The sequence below is a fragment of the Marmota flaviventris genome, chromosome 7, assembly GCF_047511675.1.
Source record: "Marmota flaviventris isolate mMarFla1 chromosome 7, mMarFla1.hap1, whole genome shotgun sequence".
In the NCBI taxonomy this organism is placed as follows: Eukaryota; Metazoa; Chordata; class Mammalia; order Rodentia; family Sciuridae; genus Marmota; species Marmota flaviventris.
The window spans coordinates 105,562,928-105,578,077 of NC_092504.1; the positions used below are offsets into that span (position 1 = coordinate 105,562,928).

The 15,150-nt window shown below is 34.6% G+C and overlaps 1 protein-coding gene across 1 annotated transcript in view; it reads right to left on the bottom strand.

The window, feature by feature from the left end:
* The window catches only part of Ccser1 (coiled-coil serine rich protein 1), a 660,775-nt gene that overhangs the window by 505,471 nt on the left and 140,154 nt on the right, over positions 1–15,150 (bottom strand). The gene's annotated exons all lie outside the window — the stretch shown is intronic.

A 15,150-nucleotide genomic window follows, 5' to 3' on the forward strand; every position in this document is an offset into this window, starting at 1 on the left:
AAAAGAAAAAGAACAAGTCAATAGAATACAATTAGAAATAAGACCTAGTAAAACAAAATATTGCATTTCAAGGCACAGCATAGAATTTGGGTTATACCAAAACAATAAATGATTAAATTCTGATACCTAAGAATCTTTTAAATTTATAAATACAAAAATGATACAATATTTTACAAAAATTTCAAATGGTTAAAAAAAAAGTTGATGTAACCAAAAATACTTAAAGTATACTCAAAAGTGTATTAGGTTGGGTGACATGAGATCATTTATTTAAGAGCCAGACTAACTACTCACAATTGATTTCATAATTTTGGCAAATCATTGAATCTTAATTTTCTACGTGTGCTTAATTAGAGGGAGGAAGCATGTGACAGCTATGATTATTGCTAAGTAAATGCTCCAGCATTACCTGTGTAGGAGAACACCAGATGAAGCCATTTTTTTTTTAAACTATGTGACTCAGCAGGTTATTGACAGAAGCATAACAGAGTCAAAGATCAGACAAAGGTATAGCCAGACACTGAGATCTCCATTTTGAGAAAAAGAAAATGATTAGGATAAATTCGTCTCTTTGTTGTTCGATTTAGGAAGCTCAGAAATAATCAGGCTATTAACAGAAGAAATTAAACCACAAAGGATACAGGGTAAGCTTATAAAAAAGTTAAACGTATGAGGCAAACACAACTATAATTTGAAGACTTGCATGAAAGCTAAATCAGTTGGTAATCCTAAGAAAAGTCAGAGTATATACTGAGGGAATCTAAAACAAAAAATTTATGAGCCATATCAGCGTCAGTACACAAGGGTGCTGATGATCAATCAGAGGTAGAAGAAGGAGAAGAAGACAGCAGCTCTAGTTAACCAACTTTTGCTGTACTAAATATTTTCCACAGATTTTCCTTTTACTCTAGAAGTAGGTAAAACTTCTAATTAGGACACAATGGTTCACTGGGCACGGAATGAAAACTGGGCGTTTTACGGCAGAAGTAATTCATCTGAAGTCACTCGGCTAACAAGCAAGCAGGAATAAGAAATTAAACCATCTCTACTTCAAGGTTGGCTCAGGTAAGCCTGGTATATACTGCATGCACTGGAGTGAGAACCAAATCATGCTTCCTCTTCAGGTATTCCTAGTTTAGAGTCAATCTTAGGACTCTGCTGGCTGCTACTTTTCACTGGGCTTCACAATGTACCATGATGTGCTTCTGTTTTGTTTTGCTTTGCTTTAAAATTTTACTTAACCTTTTAATGCACTGTCCAATCCCCCTTTGTCCACTTGAATTGGACTCTGTTTCATTTTATTGTTTTTTGTGACCAAATCTGCCTGACTAAACACTAATAAATATATAATATTAGAAACCCTCCACTTCATTATCCTTATAGATAGGAGAATTGATTAAGTAAAAAAAAAACTTTCATTTCCTTGAAGAAGGAAGACATGAAAATGGAGAATATTTTTTCTCAGATATAATTTCAAACAATATAGTTTGACACATTTGCATTTTAAGATTTTAATGGATGATTTTTTCATTGCAATCACTGAATCTGAGTTAATCTTTAAAGTTGACTTTATTTTTAATTTGCTAGTGAGATCACATAGCATTTATTTAATTGGACAAGGAAGAATTGTATATATTTATATAGTATAACATGATATTTTGATATATGCTTACTTTGTGCAATGATTAAATCAAGCTAATTAATATATCCACCATCTCTCGTGTGAGAACATTTAAAATGTTAAATTTTGAAGTTCATACTTCTCTACTATTGACTATAGTCACCATGCCATGCAACAGATTCCTGAAATACATTCCTCCTGTATAACTGAAAATTTGTAACCAACCCTTTGCACATCTCCCCATTCCCTATGCCACCCATTCCAACTGTCACCTCTAGTAACTCCGATTCTATCCCCTACTTCGTCAAGTTTGACTTTTTAAAATGCCAATTGTAGTGAGACCACATAGCATTTATTTCTCTGTGCTGGCTTCTTTCATTTCACTGAGCATAAAGTAATCCAGGTTCATCTACATTGTTGCAAATATAGAATTTCCTTCTCATTTAAAGCTGAATAGCATATCATGATATATATATATATATCATGATATATATATATATATATATATATATATATATATATATATATATATATCACATTTTTTATTTATCCATTCATCCTTTTGTTTCATATCTTGGCTATTACTAATAATGCTTCAATGAACAGACGTGAAGGCATTTCTTTGAAATTCTCAGTTCAGATCCCTAGGATATATATTCAGATATGGAGTTGCTAAATCATATAGTCAATCTATTTTTAATATTTTGAGGAACTTCTCTAGTTTTCTCAAATGACTGTACTAATTTACATTTCCACCAACACCATATAAGGTTTCTTTTACCTCCACATGAATTTGAGTTTAAATCTAAACTGTATATGAGCCACACCTGAGCATTTCAGTGTTCCTATAAGGTCTTCATTGAAGAAAGCTTTAAATATAAATGGAACTCTTATTTTTCACAAATAAAAATGTCTCGTCCTCACAGCTTACATTTTCCAAATTAGAGACAATGAATAATACATTTTCCATGATTTTATTCTTAATGTTTTAATTAGCATCATTCTTAGCTCTGATTTTTTTCATTTATATGCAGCATTTATTTCAGTTTCCATTCAGTGCCTACTGAACAACTGTGTCCTAATTAGAGCATTATAAACCATAATGACTTGCAGCTGGTTGTGAACCTATGGCCTTAAATGCATTAATGCCAAGATATTCACCATGATGACTTAAGTACTTCAAAATTGATGTATATTGAAATAATTCTTGGCCTTTTAAGAAGGATTTCTTGCATTTGGATCAGCATTAAAATTTCTAAATCTGACTCAATTCCATATCTCCTTAGCAAGTATTCATAAGATTTAACTAAGAAAAATTTTTCAAAAAAAATTACAATAATCACTCCTCTTCTGACATATAATGAACAGAGCCAGACTTCCACTGGGAACAAATAACACATTTAATCTACAGATACATTTGTCCTAATTTCCTTAAGTAAAACCACCACAGGTTCTAAAGCATGTTTGAATGTTCAATGAGATGAACTGGGGTAGATATAAAATCCATTAAAGACAAAAATCCTTTAGATTTCACCTTGTTTTATATGAACTCCTATTTCCTAATGAAAAGGAATAAATGACAGAAAGATAAAATATAGACTCGAATTATCCATCTTCTTTAGAAAGGCTCTTCAGCGCCTAGATACTCTCTAAATCTCCAGATTCATTATTTCTCTCCTCACATTTCATTCTCCAATTACACTGATGACTGCCATTTTCTATTCACTTTCACCTTTAGGGCCTGTGTAGATGTGGGTCCACCTGCTCAGGCTGCCTGTTCTGTGACTTTAATGTGGCAAAACTCCCACAGATACCATGCTTTCCCTTCCAGGATGCCATCTCTAAAACCTCCTTCCCACTGGCTCCATTGTGGACCCTGTACTCTCTCTTTATATATCCTCAGGCATTAGCTCCTTACATGGGAATCAGAATCTATCTGTACTATTTTTATCTTCAGCTTCTTAATGGCAAAGTCCATCTCTGGTTTTGCTTTGATACTGTGCTACCTATTACAACACAGCATTAGTCCCTATAGAGGAAACGGATTTCAGAAAATGAAGTTGTAACTTGATCACATCAGGATTTCAAACATAAATAAGAAAACACATTTGATGTTTTGCTGTCATGAATAAGTGTAATAATCCTGAGATTGATTATGCTGCAATGTACCTTTTAGACATTCAGAAGTCTGTCAAGTCTTTCAAACAATTTACAGTTCAATAATCTGAAATTTGTCAATAAACACCTGAAAACATCATGAAAAAAATTAATGCTGAACAAATTGGATGAAATAATCCATTACATCAACTTGAATTATTTATGAGAGATAAATGTAACAGTGTTATAACATGCTAATTTCATTTCTTTTTCTATAGTGTCACTATAATTATAAAAATAACCCTTAATTCCTTAACCAACGTGTATGTTTTATATATTTTTATAAATGTCCAGGTCAGATAAGGCATCTTTTTTTCAATTCCTACTTTTCTCAGTTCAAAAGTGACAGTTACTTGAATCATAACAAGTCTTAAAAGTACACATTATAGGCTGATCTATACCTATCTATTGTTCAGGGGCTTCCACTACCATAAATATTATGCTCTTTTAAAAATCAAATTTGTTACAAAAAAAGGATTATCTTCTAATTGAAACTTTAATGCTATTTAAATTAACAAAAAAATAATCCTAACTTGTTGACAACATAACACAGATGTATACTGTTCCTATTAGAAGTGGTATAAAATTCAGTCTGATCTCCATGAAGTTTACAATGAGCACCTGAAAATACACCCTTTGGTATTTAGAATCAGAATTTAATAAAAAGTACCCAGAAAGTAAGTTATTCGGTAATCTACACAACCTTAGCAAATAATACCACCATATGGTAGATTTATTCTAAATAAAATTAGAGTCACATTTCTTATTTAGGATGCTTGAGGAACACTTGATTCTAGTTTTGGGGATTATACAGCTCACTAATAAGCAATTTATTTAAAATTTGAGTAAATGTAAAATACATTAAATAATGAAGTCATATTGATAATATTAACTGTCCTACTATGATTCCAAATGCATTAACCAAAGGCATAAAAAGCTTTGTGGGGTTTCAGAACTGCATCAACTTGGAAAAGGATTACCATAAACACAAATGGGTATACCTGTACAGTATAAGAAAAAAAAAAAACACAGTCATTTTCCCCATAATTTTTCAAGTATTTTTCTAGAGATTGGACACCTCTTGTGTTGTTCACATTATAAGCCAGAGGTGTTGAAGGGTGTCCTGATGCCACACATCTGTCATGAGCATCAGTATTTGTGTTGTCTCTCCCAAAACTGACTGAAAAAAATAAAATAAAATAAAATCTATACCCACACTTTCCTTTGGCGTTACAAAGAACATAACGTGAAACATTGATAATAATTATTTTACAGGAATATTCTTAAGAAGGAGAAGGTACTACATTAAAAAGAAAGTAATACTCCCTGGCACAGAATAGATTTGCAGCCTCTTATGATGAAATACATTAAAAACAAGTGACACATGGAGTATGAGTATGAGACACATAAAGTCATCATGAAAATAATTTAGTTATCAAACTCTATGCCCTAATCTCAGTATTCAAAACACACACACACACACACACACCTGAAATAATACTGAGAAGTGAATGAAGGGAGGTCATGCTTCTGATACTTTACTATGAACTTCCCCTAAGTTTACATTTGTACTAAAATTTAAAAGCAAAGGATTAACATTTGAAGTGTTTATGGGAAAAGCTGCATAAATTAAACCTGGCCCCAATCTCATTCCTGCTCAGAAAAGGTCTCAGAAAATAACCAACAAAGCCTAAATAACCACAATAAAAAAATTAAACAATAAAAACACTTCTACTCCACGTGGGGAAATGCAGGAAACCAATACTCTGTGAATAACAATTTTAAACATTAAGGGAACTAAAGCAGGAATAATTCATATACAAGCATTTGAAAGAATTTGATTAAGGGCTAGGGATGTGGCTTAAGAGATAGCGCGCTCACCTGGCATGTGCGGGGCGCTGGGTTTGATCCTCAGCACCACATAAAAATAAAATAAAGATGTTGTGACGCCAAAATTAAAAAATAAATATTAAAAAAATCTCTCTCTCTTTAAAAACAAATAAATTGAAAGAAATGATTTGATTAATTTTTACACAAATTAAGTAAGATAATAGCTGGAAGAAATTTCCTAAGCAATCCTATCTAATTGTGTCATTTTACTCAGACTTAATGAATCTCACATCTGTTAGGTACTTAGGTGTCATCTGGAAAGTCTTTCAGTCCAGGCAAAGGCTTTGGGATTATACCTCAACATTCTTTCACTTTAACTATCTTGCAATTTATTTTAAGTAAACTTTTGTCTTACATGAATGAAGAAATAATGGAGGCATTCTTAACAGACAAATCACTCCCACAACACTGACAAGGGCCACCTGTGCCAGTGGGGTCAGTGAAGAAAATATGAGAAACATTAAAGGAATGGACTGATCAGGACCAAGAGGGTGATCAGTCACAGGAAAAAGAATGAGACTGTAAGCCTAAGGTAGAAAGAGCAAGAAATCATTAATCAATCAGATACATTTAATTAAGATTATTAAATCTGTATACAACTTATCCGTGTGTGACCTGTGTGACTCTAGTGTGACCTAAATTAGTTACTCAACACCCTGAGGCTGAGTTTCTTTGTGAAAATAAGAGGAGTATCTGCACTAAAATATTTTTGTGAATAGCAAATAAGTAAATGCAACAAAGTACTGAATGGGGTCTAGCACATGATAAATGCTCAATAAGTGAATCACCATGATCAAATAACCATGCTTGTGTTGTTTCACAGCAGATATGTTTTTCTCTAGTTTATAATTTACCCCAATTATTTCAGTCTGAAGTTCTAATTCTGTCTACTGCTGAACTAGTCCTGTCATTTCCTGAGCTAATCCCACTTAGAACGGAAAGTGTAGCAGATACTGCAGGAAGGACCCATGTATCAATGGGGCTTAGCTTAGAACCACTCCCTAGATACCACAAAATAATTCATGATGTAGACAATATTAAGAAACTTTTTTTTAAAAAAACACCTCCTATAAACATGGGTTAAGCATCTGTTATTTAAAATGCTTAGGATCAGAAGTGTTTCCGATTTCAGATTCTTTTTAGAATTTGGAATGTGTTCATACACATAATGAAATATGTCAGGGATGGTACCCAAGCTTAAAAAGGAAATTCATTTACATTTCATATACACCTTATACATATAGCATGAAGGTAGTTTTATACAATATTTTTAACTTAGCTGCATTTTGACTGCAACCAGTCATATGAGGTCAAGTGTGGAATTTTCCACTGTGGTGTCATATCAGTGCTCAAAAAAATTGAAGATTTTAGAGTATTTTAAATTTTGGATTTTTAAACTAAGAATGCTCAACCTTTAATTTAATTTATCCTTTCCTAGCTTTTGGCCCCAAATATTAGACCATGTTGACTATACATGATTGAGTAAATGTTTACTCTCAACAAAAATAACTCAGACAAGGAGCAAAGAACTGACAATATTTTCAGAATTAAAATACTGTCTTAGCTCCGATCAAAATTTCCAAAACTTGTAATAAACGTGTTGAATATTCAATACTGCCAATATCCAAATGAAATATTAATACAACAAATATACAACTTTAAAGAGAAAGTATACATGTCTAAAAACATAGTGTATTTGTTAATAAAGAACCATTGTATGTTTTTATAATCATAACCTACTTTGAAGAATTTTGTTAGTCTTAAAAATATCTACTGCTAAAGAAAAAAACTACCCAGTGTCCTAGGTTAGGTGTCTTAGAAGCAGAGCCTAAGTAATATTTTTATGCAAGCAATTTATTGAAGGATTATTCTTAAAAGTTGAAGAAGAAAAGGAGGCATGATAGCACAAATCTTGGGGGCAGGGGGAGTCTTGGATGAATAGCTTAACAAAGATGTTGTTGAAAAGTGAAAACCATCTTCAAAATGATTCCTTGGGGCAGCCCTGGAGCACTAATTAATGGCCTGAGCTGAAGGGGATGGGAGGACTTGCCTTTGGTACCCCCATGCCAGTCAGTCAGTAGACTTCTTTAAGGAATGGGGTAAAGTATTGGGAAAATATAAAACAGGAAAAGAATTGATATGTGAAATGTATAAAAAATTCCTACAAATGAAGAAGGAAAAATATCTAAAAGAAAAATAAGCAAGTGAAGAACAGGAACAAGCATTTCATAGAAGATACACAAATCAACAACAAATATAAAAAATCATTCAAATGTATTAGTAAACAGGGAATATAGGAAGAACTATATGACAATAAGAAAAGGAAAACGTAAAGAATAAAAACATGAAATTCATAGAAAAGTAAACAAAACACCAATCAACATATAAACATTCGAGCGGCCTGCCAGCGTGGTAAACACATCGCCCCAATTGGAGGAGGGGCAGAGCAGGGCCGCCGCCCCTGCCTGCAAGGTAGGCAGACCTGCGACCGACAGGCGGAGCAGGCCCAGCGGCCCGCTGGCGTGGTAGACACATCACCCGAGTTGGAGGAAGTGCCCAGATGCCGCCCACAAGGTAGGCAGACCAAGCGTCCCGGAGAAGGGGCCCAGCGGCCCGCCGGCCTAGTTGAAGGATCACCCCAACTGGAGGAGGGGCACGGCCGCCGCCTGCGCCTGCAGGGAGGGCAGACCTGCAACATGGAGAAGAGGCCCAGCGGCCAGCCAGCGTGGTAGACAGATCATCCCTATTGGAGGAGGGGCCCAGCCATTGCCCGCAAGGTAGGCAGACCACCTGACTTGGAGAAGGGGCCCAGGGGCCCGCCGGCATGATAAACAGATCACCCCAATTGGAGGAGAAGCACAGCCACCGCCCGCCCCTGCAAGGGAGACTTTGCAACTATACAAGAGCAATATAAATATATAGGGGGAAAATTCAATAACACAACAGTTTCACCAAGCAGAAAGAAACGCAAGCAGTATGAAAAGACAAGGAAAGAAAGGACCACAAGCAATGCAGGTCAACTCAACTTTAGAAGAGGTAATAGCTACAGCAGATGGAATGTCAGATAAAGAATTCAGGATATACATGCTTCAGATGATCTGGAGTATCAAGGAAGACATTAGACAGCAAAATCAGACAATGAAAGATCACTTGGACAATGAATTACATAAACAAATCCAAGAAGCAAAAGATCAACTATACAGGGAGATAGAGGTTATAAAAAACAAGCAAACAGAAATCCTAGAAATGCAGGAAGCAATAAACCAACTTAAAAACTCAATGGAGAATACTACCAGCAGAGTAGATCACTTAGAAGATAGAACATCAGACAATGAAGACAAAGTATTTCAACTGGAAAAGAACATAGACAGCTCAGCGAGACTGTTAAGAAACCATGAGCAGAACATCCAAGAAATATGGGATAACATAAAGAGACAAAACTTAAGAGTCATTGGGATACAGGAAGGTACAGAGCTCCAAACCAAAGGAATGAGCAATCTATTCAATGAAATAATAACAGAAAACTTCCCAGACTTGAAGAATGAGACAGAATCCCAAATCCTAGAAGCCTACAGGACGCCGAATGTGCAAAATCATAAGAGATCCACACCTAGACACATTATAATGAAGATGCCTAACATACAGAATAAGGAGAGAATTTTAAAAGCTTCAAGAGAAAGGAAGCAGATTACATTTAGGGGTAAACCAATCAGGATAACAGCTGATCTCTCAACACAGACTCTGAAAGCTAGAAGATCCTGGAATAACATATTTCAAACGCTGAAAGAAAATGGGTTCCAACCAAGAATTGTGTATCCAGCGAAATTAAGCTTCAGGATGGAAGATGAAATTAAAACCTTCCACGATAAACAAAAGTTAAAAGAATTTGCAGCTACAAAACCATCTCTTCAAAACATCCTGGGCAAAACATTACAGGAAGAGGAAATGGAAAATAACAATGAAAGCCAACAGTGGGAGGTAGTACAGTAAAGGGAAAAAATAATCAAAGAGGAAAAACAAACCATGTTAAGTAACATAAATAAACAAATATGGCTGGAAGAACAATCCATATCTCAATAATAACCCTAAATGTCAATGGCTTAAACTCACCAATTAAGAGACACAGGCTAGTAGAATGGATCAAAAAAAAATAAGATCCAACAATATGCTGCTTACAGGAGACGCATTTGATAGGAATAGACATACATAGACTGAAGGTGAAAGGTTGAGAAAAATCATATCACTCACATGGACTTCGGAAACAAGCAGGAGTGTCCATACTCATACCAAATAAAATAGATTTCAAGCCAAAGTTAATCAAAAGGGATAAAGAGGGACACTACACACTGCTCAAGGGAACCATACACCAACAAGACATAACAATCATAAATATATATGCTCCAGACAATGGTGCAGCTATGTTCATCAAACAAACTCTTCTCAAGTTCAAGAGTCTAATAGACCACCATACAATAATCATGGGAGACTTCAACACACCTCTCTCACCAATGGACAGATCTTCCAAACAAAAGTTGAATAAAGAAACTATAGAACTCAATAATACAATTAATAACCTAGACTTAATTGACATATATAGAATATACCACCCAAAATCAAGCAGTTACACTTTTTTCTCAGCAGCACATGGATCCTTCTCAAAAACAGATCATATATTATATCACAGGGCAACTCTTAGACATTATAAAGGAGTAGAGATAATACCATGCATCTTATCTGATCATAATGGAATGAAACTGGAAATCAACGATAAAAGAAGGAAGGAAAAATCATGCATCACTTGGAGAATGAACAATAGGTTACTGAATGATCAATAGGTTATAGAAGACATCAAGGAGGAAATTAAAAAATTCTTAGAGATAAATGAAAACACAGACACAACATATCAGAATCTATGGGACACAATGAAAGCAGTTCTAAGAGGAAAATTCATTGCTTGGAGTTCATTCCTTAAAAAAAGAAAAAAAACCAACAAATAAATGATCTCACACTTCGTCTCAAAATCCTAGAAAAAGAAGAGCAAAACAACAGCAAAAGAAGTAGAAGGCAAGAAATAATTAAAATCAGAGCTGAAATTAATGAAATTGAAACAAAAGAAACAATTGAAAAAATTAACAAAACTAAAAGTTGGTTCTTTGAAAAAATAAATAAGATCAACAGACCCTTAGCCATGATAAGGAAGAGAAGAAGAGAGAGAACTCAAATTAGTAGCATACGGGATGAAAAAAGCAATATCACAACAGACACTTCAGAAATACATAAGATAATTAGAAATTATTTTGAATCCTTATACTCCAATAAAATAGAAGATAGTGAAGGCATCGATAAATTTCTTAAGTCATATGATCTACCCAGATTGAGTCAGGAGGATATAGACGACCTAAACAGACCAATATCAATTGAGGAAATAGAAGAAGCCATCAAAAGACTACCAACTAAGAAAAGCCCAGGACCGGATGGGTATACAGCAGAGTTTTACAAAACCTTTAAAGAAGAACTAATACCAATACTTTTCAAGCTATTCCAAGAAATAGAGAAAGAGGGAGAACTTCCAAATTCATTCTATGGGGCCAACATCACCCTGATTCCGAAACCAGACAAAGACACCTCAAAGAAAGAAAACTACAGACCACTATCTCTAATGAATCTGGATGCAAAAATCCTCAATAAAATTCTTGCGAATCGGATACAAAAACATATCAAAAAAAATTGTGCACCATGATCAAGTAGGATTCATCCCTGGGATGCAAAGCTGGTTCAATATACAGAAATCAATGAATGTTATTCACCACATCAATAGACTTAAAGATAAGAACCATATGGTCATCTCGATAGATGCAGAAACAGCATTCAACAAAGTACAGCATCCCTTTATGTTCAAAACTCTAGAAAAACTAGGGATAACAGGAACATACCTCAATATTGTAAAAGCAATCTATGCTAAGTCTCAGGCTAGCATCATTCTGAATGGAGAAAAATTGAAGGCATTCCCTCTAAAATCTGGAACAAGACAGGGATGCCATCTCTCACCACTTCTGTTCAACATAGTTCTCGAAACACTGCCTGGAGCAATTAGACAGACGAAAGAAATTAAAGACATAAAAATAGGAAAAGAAGAACTTAAATTATCACTATTTGCGGAAGACATGATTCTATACCTAGAAGACCCAAAAGGGTCTACAAAAAAACTACTAGAACTAATAAATGAATTCAGCAAAGTGGCAGGATATAACATCAACATGCATAAATCAAAGGCATTCCTGTATATCAGCGACAAATCCTCTGAAATGGAAATGAGGACAACCACTCCATTCACAATATCCTCAAAAAAATAAAATACTTGGGAATCAACCTAACAAAAGAGGTGAAAGACTTAGACAATGAAAACTACAGAACCCTAAAGAGAGAAATAGAAGAAGATCTTAGAAGATGGAAAAATATACCCTGTTCATGGATAGGCAGAACTAACATCATCAAAATGGCGATATTACCAAAAGTTCTCTATAGGTTTAATGCAATGCCAATCAAAATCCCAACGGCATTTCTTGTAGAAATAGATAAAGAAATCATGAAATTCATATGGAAAAATAAAAGACCCAGAATAGCAAAAACAACTCTAAGCAGGAAGTGTGAATCAGGCGGTATAGCGATACCAGACTTCAAACTATACTACAGAGCAATAGTAACAAAAACAGCATGGTACTGGTACCAAAACAGCCAGGTGGACCAATGGTACAGAATAGAGGACACAGAAACCAATCCACAAAATTACAACTATCTTATATTTGATAAAGGGGCTAAAAGCATGCAATGGAGGAAGGATAGCATCTTCAACAAATGGTGCTGGAAAAACTGGAAATCCATATGCAACAAAATGAAACTGAATCCCATTCTCTTGCCATGCACAAAAGTTAACTCAAAATGGATCAAGGAGCTTGATATCAAATCAGAGACACGGCGTCTGATAGAAGAAAAAGTTGGCTACGATCTACATACTGTGGTGTCAGGCTCCAAATTCCTCAATAGGACACCCATAGCACAAGAGTTAATAACTAGAATCAACAAATGGGACTTACTCAAACTAAAAAGTTTTTTCTCAGCAAAAGAAACAATAAGAGAGGTAAATAGGGAGCCTACATCCTGGGAACAAATCTTTACTCCTCACACTTCAGATAGAGCCCTAATATCCAGAGTATACAAAGAACTCAAAAAATTAGACAATAAGAAAACAAATAACCCAATCAACAAATGGGCCAAGGACCTAAACAGACACTTTTCAGAGAAGGATATACAATTAATCACCAAGTACATGAAAAAATGCTCACCATCTCTAGCAGTCAGAGAAACGCAAATCAAAACCTCCCTAAGATACCATCTCACTCCAGTAAGATTGGCAGCCATTATGAAGTCAAACAACAACAAGTGCTGGCGAGGATGTGGGGAAAAGGGTACACTTGTACATTGCTGGTGGGACTGCAAATTGGTGTGGCCAATTTGGAAAGCAGTATGGAGATTTCTTGGAAAGCTGGGAATGGAACCACCATTTGACCCAGCTATTCCCCTTCTTGGTCTATTCCCTGAAGACCTAAAAAGAGCATACTATAGGGACACTGCTACATCGATGTTCATAGCAGCACAATTCACAATAGCAAGACTGTGGAACCAACCTAGATGCCCTTCAATAGACGAATGGATAAAAAAATGTGGCATTTAATGGAGTATTACTCTGCATTAAAAAATGACAAAATCATAGAATTTGCAGGGAAATGGATGGCATTAGAGCAGATTATGCTAAGTGAAGCTAGCCAATCCCTAAAAACCAAATGCCAAATGTCTTCTTTGATATAAGGAGAGTAACTAAGAACAGAGTAGGAAGAAGAGCATGAGAAGAAGATTAACATTAAACAGGGATGAGAGGTGGGAGGGAAAGGGAGAGAGAAGGGAAATTGCCTGGAAATGGAAGGAGACCCTCAGGGTTATACAAAATTACAAACAAGAGGAAGTGAAGGAAAAGGTGAAAAAAAGGGGGGAGAAATGAATTACAGTATATGGGGTAGAGATAGAAGACAGGAGGGGAGGGGGAGGGAGGGAGGATAGTAGAGGATAGGAAAGGCAGCAGAATACAACAGACACTAGTATGGCAATATGTAAATCAGTGGATATGTAACTGATGTGATTCTGCAATCTGTATACAGGGTAAAAATGGGAGTTCATAACCCACTTGAATCAAAGTGTGAAATATGACATGTCAAGAACTATGTAATATTTTGAACAACCAACAATAAAAATTAAAAAAAAAATAAACATATAAACATTCAACCCATTAAGTTGGAAAAATTAGAAAATACTATTTTTCACTTATAACATTTGAAACATAATAATATTAAGTTTTGTGAATAAAGTCATAACTTATAGACACCTTCATTCCAAATTGCTAAAGCCATTTTAGAGAATCATTTAACAAAATACAAATTAAAAAACAATAATTACTCTAAAATAATACCTACAGGTCTGCAAAAAGAAGACTACATACAGATATTCACAGCAGGTTTATAACACAATATTGAAAACAATGTGTGCTCTTTAATAGAAGAAAAAGAGATGACATTTCTATTCCACAACACAATAAACAAGATATGGACATCTTAGAAAGAAAAAGATACCAACAAGAAGATAAAAATCTTTCAAGCCCTTTAGTTATTAAATCAAATTGCTAAAAAATAAGCTATACACATTATGTCAATTACATATGTATTATAAAATAATACTAAATATTCTGTAGACTCACATATATAAATACACAGGAAAAAATTCAGAAGGATGTACTTCAAAATGTTAACAATGGTTATCATTTAACATGGGTCTTTGCAATGGGGGTTGTCATATGGGAACATTAGTTGTATATGTAATATGAGTTATAACTATGAAAATTTATTCATAAATTACTTTTATATTAAAATTTTAAAAATCAAGGAAATATAAAAACGTAACCTATCAAAAAATATATGTTATGAAAGAATATAGACATAAGTATGTAAAATGTGTTGAAACTAACACAGAGGGCACACAAAAATTAATATCATTTGCTTTTTGGAAGGAGGAAGAGAATAGCATGTGTGAAAAGCCTCTAAAAATAATTTGATCAAATACAACAAAATTCTAAACTTAATTCTTACTGTTTAAAAAAAGGTCTTCTATAATCCCCTTGGCTCAGGAGGCTGAGACAGGAGGATCATGAGTCAAAGCCCACCTCAGCAAAGGCAAGGCCCTAAGCAACTCAGTGAGATCCTGTCTCTAAATAAAATACAAAACAAGGCTGAATGTGGCTCAGTGGCCAAGTGTCCCTGAGTTCAATCCCCAGTACCAAAAAATAGTCTTCAAATTTATAACTTATTTAAATAAATAGCACATGGAAGTGCTAAGAATACTTAAATAATATTAAGACTATGCTTTCTGAACTCTAT